The following is a 20,655-nucleotide window of genomic DNA, read 5'->3' as shown; positions in this document are numbered from 1 at the left end:
AGGTTGATTGGCCATACAGAGGTTGCTTGTAGTAGTTTTGAGTTTCGCTTACGAGCAATAGCAGTGTGGGTGACAGTCGCGGTGGTGGTGATAATGGTGGAATTAATGATAGCGCTGGCGGGGATGGTGTTGGTGGAAGCAGCGATGATGTAGTAGCATAATTTTTAGTATTTATGTCAACTGGACTCCTTCACATTTCCCAGGATATATACTGTGTATATATATATATATATATATATATATATATATATATATATATATACGTTATATAATTAGGGTTCAGTAAAAAAAATTTACTTTACCACACACTGAACTTTTAGAAATAGCATCCAAAAAATATTTTGCTATTTCCTCTACTATAAGAAAAGTCTCCCAGACAATGTATACTCAAAAATAATTCACGTAGGTATAGAGGGAAAAACAGCGAAAGATCACACGCACATCGATTACTTGAGAACGCCGTTTCTGGATTAGTTGGAGATATATATATATATATATATTATATATATATATATATATATATATATACGTTATATAATTAGGGTTCAGTAAAAAAAATTTACTTTACCACACACTGAACTTTTAGAAATAGCATCCAAAAAATATTTTGCTATTTTCTCTACTATAAGAAAAGTCTCCCAGACAATGTATACTCAAAAATAATTCACGTAGGTATAGAGGGAAAAACAGCGAAAGATCACACGCACATCGATTACTTGAGAACGCCGTTTCTGGATTAGTTGGAGATATATATATATATATATATATATATATATATATATACACACACACACGCGCACTCACATACACGCGCGCGCCTGTTTATATATTATTCTAATGTTAGTTGATATTGTTGTTTTTGTTTCTCCTCTTGTTCTGATTTCGTGGTTACTGCTGCTGCTGTTGTTGTTAATGTTGCTGCGGTTGCTGTTTTTCTGCGTGCTGCCATCTGTAGCTGCGGCTGCTGCTGCTGCTGGTGTTGGTGTTGTGCTAGATTTTCGCATGCCACGCCGCAGCCACATTTCTGTCAGAAAATATGCACCACGCGCCGAAATCAGTTTTAGACACACTTACATAGCTACATGCATGCACATAAGTATACATCAAAGTATGCACACATATATAATTATATATATATGTGTGTGTGTGTGTGTATATGTATGTGCGTATGTGTATATACGTCTGATGCGTAAAAGCTGAGAGCTGGTGAGGCATCGACTTGTGGATGTGCTCACAAATGCATAGTAGAAGCAGATGAACACGTGTACGCATTTGCATAATCGGGCATGTGTACTGACATCTGTATACAAGCAACTGAAAGTAGACGACCATAAAGCTCTCATGTGCACGTGCATAGCTATTATGTATTCATGTTAATTCCGCAGAATCACGACCGTGAAGGCATGAAGATACACACACAAAAACACACGCGCACATTTATACATGAAAAGGCATATATATCTCTTATTATAAAAGGCATATTTTATCTGCCTCCCTTTGGGAGTTATACAAATCTACAATATAGGATTTCTTCAATTACAATTTACCTAGCATTTTTGAGAGTACAATGCATCGCGTCATGCCAGGTCCAGTTTTTAAAATTTAAACTCCAATTAAGCAAAATTTATAGAAAACTCACATTCTGGTGTGTGTGTCAAATACTTTTCTTAGTCTGGTTTACACCACACGCAAACGCACACACACAGTGGGCAACGAATAAAATGAAAGTAAATAGCGACAGTGATTTGAGGAAGACTAAAGTGAAAGTATTCTGTCTATGACGCTGATAGATACATGAGTAAAATGTATGGTGAGCTAAGAGTGAGTGAAAATGTTCTTGGAAGAGAGTAATTAGTAATAAAGTAAACATACACTCATACATACATACATACATACATACATACATACATACATACATACATACATACACACACATACACATACATACACACACACACACATACATACATACATACACACATACATACATACATACATACACACACACACACAGTATTGAAGCTTGAGAACAATCAGATACATTTGCAACACATCTGTTGAAAATATGATTGTTCACACACATACATATACATATATACATACAGACAGACAGACAGATAGACACACACACACACACACACACACACACACACATGATCCAGCATGGCCACAACCTCAAGGCTGAAACATATAAAAGAATAACAGAATATAAATGTGTGCAAAGTACAAGAAATATTAATGCAGTATATGGGGATTGGACAATAAGCGTAAGGCAGTGTCAATGGTGGTTCCAGAAATCCCGAGCCATAAACTACAGCCTAGAAGACGAGCCTCATCCTGAAAGATCTGTAGAACTCGACAAGGACATCCTGAAAACCCTGGTGGAACAAAATATCATCGTAACTGTTGAGGAACTAACAGAGAAGCTTGGATTTGGTCATTCAACCATTCATTGACACCTGTGTGCTATCGGAAAAGTCAGCAAATTGGGTCAATGGGTTCCTCACGAACTTTCCGAGTCTAATTGCATGCAGAGAGTGAATGTATGCTTTTCTTTGCTGTCATATCTCACCACTACTGCGCTATGTATATCTATATATATAAAACTGTAGTTGTGTGAGTGTCTGTCCCCTTCGATTTAGATTCCTAACTACTCCCACATTTTGCGGTACAGTTTAACCAAATTCGGGTAGCTTATAGTCGTGATTCATATCGAGCCCGTCTGAATATTAGCGCGCGTCTACGATGAGTCTACGATTTAAAAATAATTTAACATCATTTTTTATTCCATTTTAATGCATAATTTTTCGTGTGTCGATGGCGGCGGAGTTGGCGTCCACGCTCACACCTGCACCTGTGGGGAAGGGAGTGTAAGGAAATCAACGTCGTAATGCGTTGTCAAGGAGACCAGTGTTCTTTTAGAACAACGACTTCATGGCTTGAAGACACCAAAACAGAAATGGCTAAGAAAGCGTCTACATGAGTCTACGATTTAAAAAAAAATTTACCATCGTTTTTTTTTCCATTTTAATGCATTTTTTCGCTATTATATAAGGGAAGTAACTCTCTAAAAATGTCTACGATGAGTCAACGATTTAAAAAAAAATTTACCATCATATTTTTTCCATTTTTAATGCATTTTTTGCTATTTTTTGGCTATAACTCTCTAAAAATGCTTATATAGTTATTTCCCTTACAAACCCGAGCAACGCCGGGCGATACTGCTAGTATATATATAATTTAAGAGCAAATGCCTACACATGTCCCCGCATGAATGTATATATTAATTGATATACATGAATGAATGCTGTCATGTCAGTCCACACGTGCATCCGAAGAATTTATATGGATGTGCATATACACGAATATATATGAATACAACCAACGGATCCACTCACACTAATATATATATATATATATATATATATATGTTCTCACGTCGTGCTAACGTAAGCTAATATACTTAAGTGCACATAGAATGAAATATTTTACGAATTCAACATTTTTACCGTGTGAATAAAATATTTGATTATTCGAGTATGTATAGGTAGATGCATACCAAATGCTTAAAATAAATATATACATTCATGCACTCATGGCCTCATATATATATATATATTATATATATATATATATATATATATATACGTGCATAAGCACATTCATATATACACACACACTTGGGATTATATCATTACTTTTACAACGAGATATCTACACACACACAGAGTATCTATGTGTGCGCCTAAATTAGAAATGTGCGCGTGTGTGTGTGTGTGTCTGTGTAAACAATTTATGCATAAGCCCAAAATTTTTTAGGGATTACATCAACCCCAGTGCTTAACTGGTACTTATTTCATCGACCCCAAAAATATGAAAGGCAAAGTGGGCCTCGGCGTAATATGAACTCAGAACGGAAAGACGAAATGCCGCTAAGCATTCTACCCGGCCTGCTAACGACCCTGCCAGATTGCAGCCTTCAGTTTTATTAATAATACTAACATCCGTGTCAACTGAGATTTAATACTGTCGTGTTACGCATTAATAGGCTATAAAAATTCATGAAGGCAGATGGACTAATGATGGTGCAGAGTTTGTCATTGATATTCTGCTTTATTATTTTGTTACCTTTTTTATGTTTTATGGACACACATAACACTGAAGTTCCATCAGTAAGATGGTTAAAGCGTGCTCAACCATGAAGTAGGGATATATAATGATGAAACTTCACAAACCGTCGCATGTTTTCCGTTTGGTGAAGTAAAATGACATTCAGAATGGTATATAAAGAATGGACAATTTTTATATGTCACAACATGTCTTGTTCTGCATGACATGTAAAATGGTACAAAACGTTCATGATGTAATGGTTACAGCATGCAATAGGAAGGGAAAATCAGTTTGTGGTGATTCTCCCTTCTTATGGTGAGGTTTACGTCAAACGATATTATTGTTTATAGAAAACATGAAAATATATAGAATGAAAGCACTTATGTAAATGCAATTAGATAAAAATATGAAAATAGCGTGAGTATGTCTCGGTGTACAAGATGAAGTTATTCAAAACAGCGAAGGCCTGGGAAACAGAAACAGGTGGAATTGTATTGTTCTGTTACTTAATTCTTCCGTTCGGTTGTATATGGTTGGAAAGTAAGAATATTTACAATGTCAGCAAATGTCGCGCAGTCTTTTTTATTTTAGCCATGAACTTATTGAAATAAAGGGATTAACTTTACTACAAGGCATAATTTACATCGCAAATTCGTTCAAAAGCTATATGCACAAATGGGAAAGTATATTCGAGAATGTTCATTTGATTTTAAATCATGATGGACAGTTTCTTTTGAAAACCAAATATGCCCGAAAAGGTCTGTTGGGATTATTTTCTTCGAATTATTGAATTATAAGTAGAAAATGACTAATACTAGTTGGAAAGGAGTTTCGATTTGAAATGGTTAATTGAGTATGCAAATTTTAACAGCGAGAATAGATTACATTAATAAAATTTCATATCTGAGATTCACCGCCAAATAACTTCTTCGTGAAATGAAAAGAAATTAAATTCACGACGTTTTGAGCTATATTAGTTCGTAAGATTGAGCTATAAACTGCATTAAATCGGAGAATATTTCTTTGTTTAATTTTATGTTTGGATAAACCTATCTGATTCTATATTGTATTTTATCTGTCAGACCATTCTTGGGAGAGGTCCAATATAATAATGTAAAACGTTACTTCATCTAAAGATAATGATGACATTCGTGTTTACAGGCATTCGGGTTTAAATGTTGTACAGCCGGGATGACTGGATTTCTTATTTATATAGACTCATAGTTCCTTACCGTACACGCACACACACACATACATACATACATATAACGGTAATATTCTTATATTCATATTTTCATGCTTAGTAATTACTATTTTGGCCAAATAAGCATGCAAGTTGTAATATATTCCTTTATCACATTAAATATGGTCGCCCCTACATATTTATTAGATAATTTAGTTTTATTTTCCTTCTACAATGTTAGGCTCTTTGTATTTTAGTCTCTTTCCTGTATCAGTATTTTCCCCATGGGCATATGCAGCCCAACCATATCATCTTTTATGATTTCTTCAGGACCGTATGTGATAACTTTTTGAACTTCATGTAGATTTTCTGTTTTGGAAAGCTTTTAAAGTTACGAATGCAGTCCGAAGTTAAGGGTTTCACTTCATCCCACAACTCAGCTAATCCACAGCATCCATTTTGTTGACCTTCTAGAAGTTCCCAAGTGTATGTTTATCTTCCTTTTCAATTGCTTTCATAACTTGTATGACAGATCTTTTTAAATAATACTACTTGATGTTAGTTATCGCATCTTAATCCTTTCAATACAGCAAAGATATTGCATTCTTGGAAAAATATTCTAATCTCACATTGTCAGAAAGTTCATTTAATTTCTCTGCGTGTCTTCGCACATTGTCTAAAAGGAACAAAGCTTCATTGAAAATATGTCTCACACTGTGCCTTTCTACTAGAAGACAAAAGCGTGTGTAAACCCTTTTTTAAAAGGTTATTATTCATCTACAACCTTATTTGTACGACAAATCAGAGGAAGGGTAACCTCTTACGTGACCCTTGAAATTTCATATTAACGAAAAATCTTTCTACCAGGAGATGCGCCAGATGATTTTTAGAAGTTATAAAGCCACGTGTTGACTTTTGTTCTAAAGAGATAAAAGATCTAGAAAAGGCAGTTTCATTAAAATTCTATATTTGCTCTGTTGTGTAACCCACTTTAGCAATCATTTTGTTTCAGCTCCTCAAGATAGACACAACCTTTACATCATCATCGGCAGCTTTACCAATTATTATTCTGCTGTTCAGGTTCAAGTACTTCTTATACTTTTCAAATCAATCTTTACAAGGTTCAAAATGTTTTCCATTCGACGGTTCACCTTTCTGTTTTTGCAAAGCGTCATACAAACTTTAAGCTTTTTTGAATGGGCGACTACAGGACATTTCTCTGCTATTTGTAGCATTTCGGTCAAATACGTACAGGCTTCTCTGTTAAAATCAGTGTTCGGAGTCAACGACTGAAGCTTTCACAAATGTATCAGTTCTGGTAAATGATAGCGAGATATACGAAAACGTATATCGCAATGGCAAGACAAAACTCGATATCTATCATACTCTTTTAGCCACCAATGTTGTTCACATTGGTCTGGGGCATTTGAGCAGTGCACTTCTAAAATATTTACGTATTCACTGAATAGTTTGCTGTACAATAATACAGTATTCAAAACCTATTATCAACAAACTTGCTTGTTAAGTAAATCACTATGAGAGACGGAAGTAGTAGTTATACAGAGAAGTAATGTTTATCGCCACCTAAACATTGCATTTTATAAGAACAAGTGATACTGCTATTTTGACCCCAGATGAGCATCCATCACGGAATATGATCAAAATGAGATCGAAATCACACGATCTGGTGGTCTCCTAGCTAGAATAGCAGAGAGGTCTCTCCCTACTTGCAATATATATCGTGTGCGAAGCACACTGAATAACCAACTGGAGGAGGAGTCCTCTTGGGATCTAAATAACAGTATAGTCTGTTCTTATAGAACACCGACGTTTAAGTGGTGATAAAATTATTGTTTTCCTCTTTCTATCACTTCTAGTTTCTGCCGCACCCTACCTAACACGAATGTTTAAACGTACATTCGCTCATATTTTCTCTTCATTCATTTATTTCACGCCCAGCCATGGAACCCTCGCATTATCACTTCGATTTTCCAGCAAGTTCAACGAAAATATGTCAGCATAACACTGGAATATGTCAAAAGCTTTCTCCTGTACTTGGTAGGGATTTGATAAACGATTTTCACCGTTGTCTAATGGTTCTTTTTTTTTCTGCATATTTACTCTCATTTAAACTGTTTAATGATTCATGGATTGAACATGCGAATTCCAAATTAGCTCATAAATATTCAACTGTCCTTCGTCTTTATGTCTATTATTTAAACATTTACACTGTTCCTTTTATCTCCGTTGACTACCATTTTCTTTTCTTGAGTGAACTGTTTTCGCTGTTAGGGTTTTCTTGTACATTTATCGTGAATTTGAGCAAAGATAGGCAGGCAAACGTAGTCACATGGAGAAACACACACACACACACACTCTCTCTCTCTCTCTCTCTCAACCTCTCTCGCTCTCTCTCTCTCTCTCCAAGTATTTGTGAATTTTCAGAGACGAGTTAGATAGAGCAATTCCTGGTTTACTGTCTCGTCTGCTAGCTTGTATCATTGGATGGACTTACTGAAGTAAACTCCATGTTTAAAATAGTATTATATACACACACAGGCGGTCGACTGACGAAGTTCTTTGATCGTCAAGTAGATTGAATTACACGAGTGCCCGATACCTTTCATTCTTTCGGACTCTCGACAGGAAGAGGTCCAGCCATGATTTAAAAACGTCTACATTTACTTTGTGCAGGTTCCTCCTGCTCTTTGAGAGAATATTAAAAAGCTATGGGCCCCTGAAACCCAGGCTGTTGCAGTAACTGGTCCTGAAGTGCAATGGCTTTGCCGGGATCTTTGAAACTGTGCAATGTCGACCCGTTCTGGTATTGGTGTAGCTTTCAATGCCAAAATTTGGTACAATCTCTTTCAGGATTTTCCAGATGTATATTAACGCATATTTCTCACGCCTTCGCTCCGGGGAGTAGAGACTTAGCTGTTTCAGCCTTTCCCAGTAGCTGAGCTGTTGCAATGAGACGATCTTCTTTCTGAAGCTTCGCTGGATTGCTTCAAGTTCCGCTGTTAATTTTACATTGTTGGTTGATCATAGCTGGGAGCAGTAATCCAAGCGGCTGAGGATGAATGTCCTCCAGAGGACCATCATGGTTTCCTTCTGTCTGGTTCTGAATGTTCTCAGGATCTAGCCAGCCAGTCGTCTGCACTTAGTCGCCATCCTGGTAATGTGCACTTGTTATCATCACTCACGTCAGCACCCAGATTCCTCACTGATTTAGGCTCTGGGATTGTAATTCCCTGTAGACCAGTATACCCTGTAAGCTTCATATCCTGGTTTGGACGCTGATAGCGCAGGGCTAGGAATTTTTCAGCATTGAACTGTATATTATTATCCTCAGCCCATCTGCAAATTGAGTCCAACTCCTGCTGCAGAAGTGCAACATCGCTGGGGTTCTGTATTTTCTGCGAGATATTCGTATCGTCTACGTAGCTAGCAAGGGTGGCTATCCGGGCAGTTGAGGGCATATCTGCGAGAGCATCTATGAAAAGCAGTGGCCTCAAGAGAGTGCTGTGGAACATCGCTCGCTATTTGTGTTTTCATTGAAGTGACTACATTGACCACTACTGCCCGACATCTGTCTTTCAGAAAGTCATGTAATCATTCTCCAAGTTTTCCAGTTATGCCAAGATCACACAGTTTGTGGCATGTCATACCATGACCCTCTTTGTTAAAATCTTTTGCAAACTCAAGATATATTACGTCCACATTTCAGTTATTGAGTAACTGCATCAACATCCACTCATAATGTTGTAAGAGCTAGAAAATGGGGTGAGGGCTGCGTTCCTTTGTAAGACCACTGGCACAGAGTGGCTTCCGGTTGCTACTTCCTTGGGTCCCTCATCTTTTTCTGCCTCGTCGTTCACAGGAGTTAGGTATGCATTCTTTTGAGGAACCACTTGTTCAAAGATACTTCTGGGTTTTGTCTCCTTTACTCTATCCTTATCAGCCTTGCCACAATAGTCATATATATATATATATAATGTAGCATTCAAGTACTGGAATATATTTGGAGAAATATTCACCTTGTTATCATTGTTACCAACTTACTGAAGTATTATTATTCATCGTTAACAATATATATATATATCTTTTCCTCTTCTCTATCTGCCTCCCTCTATCCTTCTTGCTCATGTCTTTTTTCTCCACTGTATCCCTCTCTCTCTCTCTTTCTTCTCATATATGTGTGTGTGTGTAATTCTATATGTTGTTTTTCTTTGTTTTAAAATTCACACTCGTACCAAATATAACAGCTAATAAATAAAATAGTAGGGTTATTGAAATTCTTTCACACATTTTTATCGTAAGCGAAAACAGCGATGAAAGACTTCCATTTAACAATTTGGCTATTTATTTATTTAGTATTCCTCATTAGATTTCTATGCAACTCACCCGTACTTTCTTCGTTTTTATGTTTTCTTTATTTCAATTTAGTTACATATGTTAGTTTGTTTTATTCACCGAGACAACATTACTTCATATCTAGTGTTACTCTCATTCTGTATTCACCACATGGGAATCATTGCGACGCTGGAGCATGCGCAATATGCTTAGTTGTCTGACGGTGCTTCGTCGACTGTAGTGAAACCTTAATTTATCCTCCGGGATTGATTTCTGCGTTCATACCATTGAATAGAGTTATCTACATTCTCCACCCTTACATGATTCAATTGGATGGGGGAAAATCCTTTCTTGTTTGTGTATATTTGCGTGGGGATTTAAATAGATGCGTTATATGTGTTTATTTATAAAATACATACAAGAGTACACCTAACACTGTACTTAAACTTGAAACAATCGACGACATGTCGTAAAGTTTAATGAATGATTCACATCTTGTAGCTTATCACTGGAACAAGTTTTCCACGTTCAGGTCGTCCCTGAATACGCAGGCCTCTGAGCAAAGGTGTTCTAGTAAAGATTGTTTTCAAATATTGTTTAGAAATTACTGTGTCTAACGTGTCGTCTTTTTGAGATGGAAGTGGGGCGATTTCGGAAATATTTGGAAATATCCACATCAACAAAAGCAACAATGTCATCAGTTTGCTCCAATAGGAGAATACGAAAGTTGTCGATGGCAATTTTATACTGAGTTGGTGGCTAGAAAAGTATGACCTGTTTCACCCTTACGAGATTTGTATTGTAACAATAGTAACGTACAGTGATTTACTTATGCACGTGTATTTCGAAAACCTATATGGAGTGCTACGCATAATCCTCGTTTGAAGGAATGAAGCTTTCAATTAACTGCTTAATAAGAGGGAGGTGTATGTGTTTTAAAAGCTTATTGGATTTGTGCATTATATAATGACAATTGCGTTTGTCGTGGCGATTTTACATTGATAGGGCTTCAGAAAATTTCACGAAACTACTTTTGAACAAAATTTAAATTGCATTTCTTTTTATTTACCGCAAGCTCGGTAAACACACACACATACACACATATAGATAATAAGATGGATAATTTCAGATTTCATAAGCAGGTGAAGAGTGAGGAAGTTCTCGTGTGATTAGTTGAAATTTTCAAGAAATGTATGTTACGTAGAGATGATTAGATAATGTGTAGAAGAGTACGTAAGCAGGTAGGTAGATGGTAGAGTTAAGAGGTCGAGGAAAAACACGAAGATAAGAAAATATACAGAAATGCCTCTACTCGAGACTAACTGATTACATAACATACAAGGATTTGTTATGTAATTCAGTTAATACATCAGTAAATAATAACGTAATGTTTAGATCAGAATAAGCAGTTTTGTTCTGCGGAAAGTGTAGGATTGTATATATGGGCACTAAAAAGAAACATAAGTTTGGTTTCTTGATATACAAGTACGTATGGAATAGTGTAGATGGCAAACTATCTTGTAACAAACGTTTTTACCTCCGTACGATTTGTATTCGTGTGTGCAAGGATGACGCTACATGGGCGATCTGCTTTATTTTAGTTTATACTATGTAGTATATTTTATGTTATTGAATTCTAAAATTTTAGGGATAAATCAGAAGTGAAATACGAACTGTGATGTAGATGAAAGATACTTCGGCTCTGAAATAAAGACATGTTAAAGTGATCCCTGATATGTTTCAAATGTGAGGCTTGAAATCTATAATAGATCACAGATATAATTTGACTAAGAAATACGAAATGTATGGCTGATCAGACATGTATCATTTTTAGTTGAGAAATTCTACAAATAAGTCGGATACTTCAGCTGAGAAACACGAAATATAAAGCTGATAACAGATATATATCAGTTGTGAAACATGAAATGTAAAGTTGATCGCATAAATATTGCAGTTGTGAAATGACATTTTAAGTTAGTCACGTTGATATTTCATCTTTACAGTATTAAATTTTATGTTATACACAGCTATAACTTAAATCTGAAACGTTAATCGGTAATATAGTTCAATAATTAGCACTAGAGTGAAGACGCGTGGTGGCTCCGTGGCTAGTGTTCGGCTCATGGTCGTGAAGTTGCAGTTTCGATTGATGCACCAGGCATTGCAGTGTGTCCTTGAGCGTAGCACTTCCTTTCATATTGCTCCAGCCTACTCACCTAAAAGTGAGTACCAGCTGAGTACTGATGCAACCAACACTCTTTCTCATCAGCTGTCACATCTTCGATGTTTCAGTGAATCAAGTGTGGGAGATCCAAACGTGTCTATGTCCGCTGGTATATTATCACCTAAATTAACTATTGAAAGCGTGGTACTCTCAAATCATACACGCTTTTGCCTGACGGTTAAGTTTCCTCTATTAAAAGATTACATCTGCACATAGTCAAAATAATATCTCTGAAGGCACGACAGAGTTAACTCTACCTTGATCTGAACTCAAAACTTAAATGAATAAATACTACAAATTGTTTAGAAGAATTTTAGGGTAAGTAATTTATATATAGTATCAGTAAATCATGCTGGAAATCAATATTTCATTATATTCACGAAGATAAGACATATATAAGTATACAGAGGTGTAAAGAACACTAGAATTATGGAGAAACTAAAGTTGAGACATGAATATCTCTGTATTGCTCTAGGTAGCCAAATAACTTCTCAACCAGCACCGAGCAAATCTATCTTTCTATCTATAATAATAATAATTAAAGTGCCAATCACATCCATATGTTTAATAAAGTTATATTCAGTCTTACTGTGATATTAGTCCCCGAGGTGAAACAAAAGAGCTTATCTATAATTAATTGATTAACATATACATTACGACAACGTATGTCATTTTAGACATTCTGTCTGGTTGGCAACAACCCGTAGAATCGTTAAAATGTCAGAAAAAATGCCTTGCAGTACTTCGCCTTGCTCTTTATAACCTAAGTTCAAGTCTCGCTCAGATCAATTTTGCCATTCATCCATTCTAATTCGATGAAATAAAGTACCAGTTAAGTACTGAAGATGATGGTATTGTCTAACCCCCTCCCTTTAAAGTTGCTAGATATGTACCTGAATTAGAAGTAATAGAGGGGACAAACAAAAACAGACAAAGATGACGGGACCCCAGGACGATGGGATCCCGAAGCCGCAATGTACGTTCGAGGTGTCGATGTTCACTGAGTCCGGCAATTCGCATCAGTTTACGCGGATAGCCGCGCTCTTCATCGACGGACGAGCCGAGTGATCCCCCGTTCAGGGATCCTTTACCGTCCAGGGTATATTAATCTTTTCTGATGTAGGCACAAAGCCCGAAATTTCGTGGGAAGTAATAGTCAATTATAACCGCCCTAGAGAATGAAAGACATTTATTCAATCAATCCCGAAAGGATGAAAAGCAAAGCCGACCTCAGTGGAAATTGAACTCAGAACGTAAAGCCAGAAGAAATGTTGCTAATTAATTGGCGGTCGTGATAAACACCCTCTCGCCTCTCCGCCTCACAAATAATAACAATAATTAGTATTAACATTCTTGTGTTATTATCATTACGGTTATTCTGGTTATTGTTGTTGTCATTGATTTTTGTAGAGCTTGACGGACTGGCGATGGTTGTGGGTTAATCTTGCTTTGAGGGAAAAAACGAAGTAAATTGTAACATGTCAGGTTCATACAGTTTAACGAGGATTGACGTCACAAAGCTGTCACATTTACGAAAGGAAGAACTAAATTAGCTGCAGGAACCTGTTATATACATACATACATATATATATATAAAATATGGCAGCCTATTCGTCTGACTTCCGGTACTTAACGTAATCTCCCTGCTTACCACTTATCTTTCTTTCTCTTCATTCTATCTATATTAAAACCATAATCATCATTATTTTTATCACCATAACCGTCATCACAGCATCATTATCCTCCTCATCATCATCGTAGTTGTCTTAGAAGTTGTAGTTCGTTTAGCATTTGTTCTTGTTATTGCTGCTAGTGCTTATGGTGCTTACCTGACTTTTACTGATTCTGTTAAACTTCCTGTTTGTTTCATTTCCGTTCTATAACCATATGTCACAATTTCATATAGTCCTCCGCCCTATACTTCATCATAACCTCGTCGCTACTTCCCACCACCAATCCAATATGGCATGGAAGCAAACATCAGGACACTGTTTTACTCATACTGCAGCTATTGTTACAGCAGCAGCTGTTGTTAGTATGCATCATACTTTGGTGTCTAAGAATCTATGGCTGGCAGTGTAGGTCTTGATATTAGAATAATACAGCTTGCGGTGTTAAGCGTGTTCGTGACAACTAAAGGAGAAGGGTAATATAGCAGTGTCGTAAGATTAATGGAGTTGTCTGAATTCTTCTGCTTGTTTGAGACACTTCGTATCTCTTAATTGCAATATATTTTTAAAAATAGAGAAACACTAGATTTGACATAACTAAAAGTAACCACAGCTTCAAGGTCCGTTACCTCTTAATTGCAAGATTAGGATTTCTCATGCAGCTAGATATATTAAGTAACCATTGTCGCAACAACAATAATAATGATAATAATAATAATAATTATTATTATTATAGTTGAGACAGCATCATAGCCATGTGTTGTGAAGAATTCTTTGGCGTTTGGATAACTCACCTTTGAAAATATGGGTGTTTCGTTCAACATACTTAACTTTTATTCAGGGTCTTTTTGAGCGAGATGAGCTACTCGACCAGAAGAAAGTTCTAACTGGGCCCCACCTGTAATGTCAAGTGCAGTTTATCTTGATAAGAGATTAACATGTCGCGCACACATTGTTGTGAAGCGTGTACCTGGTGTACACTTATCAGATGGGTAGTCATGATGGATATACTGGGCTTCGTATATTTTACCCCAGTGTCACTTTGACAGCATGCACTGCTCTCTCTCTCTCTCTCTTAATAATGATAATAATAATAATAATAATCCTACGTACAGTGAAAATAAGAGCCCCACAAGAAAGCACAGCACATACCCAAGGCACGCAGACCTACGCTCGGTAGTGTAGTGAAAGCACGTAATAAAGATAAGACTACTGAATGACGATAATAATCTTTTCTACTATAGGCACAAGGCCTGAAATTTTGGTAGGAAGAGGAAAGTTGATCACATCTACCCCCAGCACATAATTTATTGATCCCGAAGAATGAAAGGCAAAGTCGACCTCGGCGGAATTTGAACTCACATCGTAGCGACGGGCAAATATAGTGAAGCATTGCGTCCAGCGTACTAACGATACTGCCAGCTCGCCGTTTCAATAATATTACTAATAATAATTATGAGGGAATCAGTTATTTATTGTGTATTTATTTTTTAAGCAATAATAATTGTCATTTCATATTGAGAAAAAAAGAAGTCTGGCGCAAATCGAATGCGTATTGTTATTCTAGGAATCTGTTAAGGAATGGGAATGTTTCCTGATCGATATATCTGTTCCAACAGATGGCAATTAATCTCTTAAAAGTATTAAGGAGTGATCGTACAAAAATTATCAATTTTTGCAATTTCCCTCTTAGCTGGAGAAATAAATCAAAGACAAACAAAAATCAAAGGAAAACTAGCAATGATTGTTAATGTCTCCGAAAGAAAACAAGAGATGATTTAAAGAAACTATAAATTAATTCAGCAAAATTAATTTACATAATTAGGGAAATTTTTATCTTTCGTTGCCGGCAAAACGGTAGTTAAGGATATTTTTCAAGCTTCTTGCTCCTCATTAGTATAACATAGTCTACTGAAATCTGTTTTGATGAGTCGATAAAAGTTTTTACATACAGAAAAAGTTATGGAAAGTATTGGCTCGTAGTAATAAACTAATTATAAAAATATATAAATGGGTTAAGGGAGATGATTCAAATCTACTACTGATATGAAGACAGATACTTGAGGAAGGAGGTTATTTTCTGTAAGATACATGCAAAGAAAAAAAAAAGGAGAAAAATAATCACAATAAGCAGTAATTTCACCTTATAGAGAAAGTATAAATCTAGCAATAATTTACAAGCAAAATTCAGGTTTCTTTCTAAGCATGTATAGTAATTTTGTGCAATTCAGTCATTTCTTGAAATTATCTCCCCTTTTCTTCCACAGCCACTAACAATTACCACTAGGTTTTTGCATTCAGCGTATCACTATTTCCGACGGAAACAGTAATTTCAGTAGTATATGTCTAGTGATATTGTTATCTGACATTAAATTTTCTCTCATCAAATACCTTCCATGAATGATTAGCTTTCTATTTTCCAGTCATAATTTATCTAAGATTACACTGTGTAATAGACTTTCCATTTGCACGACAGTTGTGTATGATTTGTGGCAAATTTAGCTGTTATGTTTTAGTAGTCAACATGTCCCTCATAAACTTGTTGCTAGCGATACGATAGTCGTATTGGTAGTTGTATTTCTAAACAAATTGAGATATAGACTATCTGACAAATGAAAACTCCGATTAGTTAGTGATGTCTGAATCCTGGTTAGTGTTCTTATCATTGATACCATTCCACATTGTACTGTCGTGGAGGCGCATGGCTTAGTGGTTAAGGTGTTGAACTCATGGTCGTAAGGCTGTGGTTTCGATTCCTGGATCGGGCGATGCGTTGTGTTCTTCAGTAAAACACATCATTTCACCTTGCTCCAGTCCACTCAGCTGGCAAAAATGAGTAATCCTGCGACGGACTGGCGTCTCGTCTAGGTGGGGTCGTTTTACGCCACTGAAACTGGGAAACCGGCCCTTATGAGCCTGGCATGGCTCGAGAAGGAACAAAAAACATTGTGCTGTCAGGAAAAAAAAAAACTTAATATTATTTAAAAGTTTCAGCTCTTTATTTTTTATGTTAGTAAAAGGAAAGCAAGTGTGATGTCAGCTACAATAATGTAAGTTGATGTTAATAATGTTACACTGGTGTTATTATAGGCATGGCCAGGAATAAACTAGATCGTAGAGAAATGAAAGGATTGATGTAGCGAATTTCACGATGTAGGGTATAGTGCTCTCCGTGTGCTATTATTGTTATTATTATTATTCATTAGTAAATCGAGCAAATTGCTTAGCACCAGTTCGTTCGTCCTTACATTCTGAGTTCAAATCCCACCGAGGTCGACTTTGCCTTTCATTCTTCCGGAGTCCATAAACTAAGTACCAGTTGAGTACTGGGGACGTTGTAATCGACCAGTTCCCTCCTCCAAATTTTCAGACCTTGTGCCTATAGTAGAAATGATTATTATTATTATTATTATTATTATTATTATTATATTATTATTATTAAGGCGAATAGCTGTCAGACCATTTAGCACGACGGTCAAAATGCTTAGCGGCATTTCGTCCGTCCTTCCATTCTGAATTCAAATTCCACCAAGGTCGACTTTGCCTTTCATCCTTTCGGGGTCGATGAAATAAGAACCAATTGATTTGAGCACTGCAGTTGACTATCCCTTCCCCTAAAATTCAGGCCGTATACCCATAGCAGAAAGGATTACTCTATGCCACTATACCCCACAGTTGGTGTGTATTGGCGGTATTAACCGTGGTATTGGCGGTATTAAGTACACTGACTTTATTAAAACCTACATCGGCTGTGACTTAGCAGATTCATGATCAAAGGTGTCCTATTTGTGGCCAGTCAATTATTTTCTATTATATTTTCAAATATAAAGTTTATCTATAATTGTTAATAACTCCGGAAGAAAAGAGGGGATACTTTCAAGAAACTATAAATTAAATCAAAGAAATTATCTAGGAATCGAGGAAGATGTCATTGCTATTTCTAGTATGTCCAGCAACACTATTCAGAGTCCTTTAATATTTGGGATTGAAGGGTCAAATAATGGAATGATAGAAGTATCTGTATAAGCAGTAAAGCTATATTACAAGTGGGAATGGTGAAGGCGGTTATATTAATGGCAAGTCTGTCATCATATGTTGCTGGTATTCCTGTTTTTTATTGTAATTGATATATAGCTGAATGGCTTACGCTCAAAATACATAGGCATTTGAATAAAATTTTATACAATCAAGCCGTACTTTCACACGGAATCTCGTCTGTCTTCAAACACTTGGCTCTCATGGGGCTTATATAAGGGAATCGAATTGTTTATATATCAAAAATTGTATAAAGTCGAAACGGACAGTGCGCTTTTATGGTTTTTTAATAATATTTCATGTAATATTATATTATACTATATTATATTGTATTCATAGTATATTATTTTATATTATAAGTAAATTATTGGATTGTCAATACTATCTCTCTATTTAATTTATTTATATTTGTATATATATGTACATGTATAATATGTCTCTGTGTGTGTATGTATATATATCACGTGACCGACCAGACCATCAGATGTTGTAACACATCGTTGGTCACAATGCGTTCGCATTGTTTTAGCCTTCGAATGACGCCACCCCGCTGGCTAAGCGAGCAGGCCATATATATATATATATGTGTGTGTGTGTGTGTGTGTAATAAGCGCGTGCGTATTTATGTAATTGTATACATGCACACGCATGCGCTTATCAAATGAAACAAAATTACTTATTGCTCGAACGACTTAGCTTTAATAATTTGAGTCCTTTAGAGTAAGCAGCCATACCATACTTGGCTGATTAGATCACGTCAGAACGTACTTGCATCGATGTAAGCGAGTGTACACACACACACTCACACACACATTGTCTACAGAGATTTTGAAGAGTGTTTCTATATGAGTTGATTTGACAATTGGAAGGATCTGAGAATTTACAGAATCGGAAAATACATTAGATGCCGCTAATTATCCATAAATTAATAAGTGCTCTGCCTATCACTCGGTTAAATGTGCTGTAACTGATTTTAAATACCGTCTTTATTGTACTTACAATATAAAAGTTCTTAATTTCATTCACAACATTTTCAGAAATCGAATGCATTTTTACATGAATGTTATCTTACATTCATTAATTTTTAATATAATCCTAATAAGATTTATGGCCAAAATACATTGTAGTATTTTGGACCGATGTTCTGATGCGTTATTAGATTCCCATCGAAGAATTTCTGAGATTCTAATGAAATTCCCAGTTACTACTATTTTATTAATGTTGTGTTTAGATGAACGAAATAATTCTCGTTCCATCTGTGTAAAACAGAGTATAAATTTATTCGCAAGCAAGCTTCAATACACATTTTGTAAATTGCATTCTCCTTTAAATTTCAATTTAGTAATAGTCGAAATTTACACATATATACCTAAATACATATATTTAATAATATTGATAATCGTCATCGATCATTTATACGTGGCTACGGTAAAGAAAGGAAATGTTCAAGTAGAAATTTATATATGAAAGGATAAATAGAGAGTGACCGAGTACCAATGGCTCGGCACTCCGTCGATTATGACGAGGGTTCCAGTTGATCCGATCAACGGAACGGCCATCTTGTGAAATTAATCTGCAAGTGGCTGAGCCCTCCACAAACACCTGTACACTTGACGTAGTTCTCAGGGAGATTTAGCGGGAAATAGAATGTCACAAGCCTGGCCGTTTGAAATACAGGTACTACTTATTTTCGCCAGCTGAGTGGACTAGAGCACCGTGAAATAAAGTGTCTTTCTCAAGGACACAACGCGTCACCGGGAATTGAACTCATGACCTTACAATCGTGAGCCGAAAACCCAACCACTAAGCCACGCGTTTTCAGTGAGTAGCAGTAGCAACAAACGGAAGACGAGTCAACTGATGAAATATATGTGACCCGAGTACCAAAAAAGAAGGGATGAATGGATTAAAATGAAGTGTAACTAGGAATCAAGGAATTGCATGCATCAACTTTAGAAAATGCAGCGGTTTTATAATTTATTATTAAACATCATGCGTTATCCTTCTTATATACTACTACGGCCCAGCAGCCGTCAGGCGTGCCAATATCATGGGGGATTTTGCTTCCAAAACTGATTTGAAATGTCTTTTCTATTTTTTTTATTTTCCCTTCATTTCGTGCATGACTAATATTATTTAAATAACTGAAACCGATAGCATAGTGTGATAAAAATGTGAATAATTTCTTCCTTTTATTCACAGTAAAATTGTCATAGCACTATGGACGTGCATATATCATCTCACGCAGGCATCTTGCATAGACACAGCATCGTGCATTTGTACAAAGGGGGAAATTTAATGTTATAACAATTACAATATTTCCATGAGGTATTAGAATTACAATATGGTTATCTTTTGAACGGAACCGAGTGCTCAACTTTGGAAAGCATGAACATCTCGACTGTATTGGAAAACTAAAGGAGCACTCCGTCGGTTACGACGACGAGAGTCCCAGCTGATGCGATCAACGGAACAGCCTGCTCGTGAAATTAATGTGCAAGTGGCTGATCCCTCCACAGACACGTGTACCCTTAACGTAGTTCTCAGGGAGATTCAGCGTGACACAGAGTGTGACAAGGCTGGCCCTTTGAAATACAGGTACTACTCATTTTTGCCAGCTGAGTGGACTAGAGCAACGTGAAATAAAGTGTCTTGCTCAAGGACACAACGCGTCGCCGGGAATGGAACTCACGATCCTACAGTCGTGAGCCGAATGCCCTAACCACTAAGCCACACACTTTCACATTGCAAAACTAGCAACTTTGCTAAGTCACATGTCTCTGAAGTTGCAGTAATCCCGAAGATTAAAACGGGAAAACAAATATGGAGAATGCATGTTATCTGTCTTGTTTACTATATTACTACTTCGATATATAATTATATTTCAATATCAATATATTGTATAAGTTTTTCTGAAAAATGTTTTTGGTACCAAGATTTCTATCAGACTAGCATTATACTGTATTAGCATGCTTTTCAAGAGAAGTCTCCTCTACCTATGTTTCCTTTTCGTCTTGAAATTTGTGAAATATTCTTACCTCAAATCAATTGCAGTGAAAATATATCAGCGACCAGGTCGT

At 36.3% G+C, this 20,655-nt stretch overlaps 1 pseudogene; it reads right to left on the bottom strand.

The window, feature by feature from the left end:
- Positions 1-12,798: 12,798 nt before the first annotated feature.
- LOC115211292 lies at positions 12,799-12,954 on the bottom strand (annotated as a pseudogene).
- Between the last annotated feature and the right edge of the window lie 7,701 nt (positions 12,955-20,655).

Source organism: Octopus sinensis, linkage group LG4, assembly GCF_006345805.1.
Source record: "Octopus sinensis linkage group LG4, ASM634580v1, whole genome shotgun sequence".
Lineage (NCBI taxonomy): Eukaryota > Metazoa > Mollusca > Cephalopoda > Octopoda > Octopodidae > Octopus > Octopus sinensis.
Note: the sequence above shows the minus strand (reverse complement) of the source record. Positions and strands in the feature narration are given on the sequence as shown.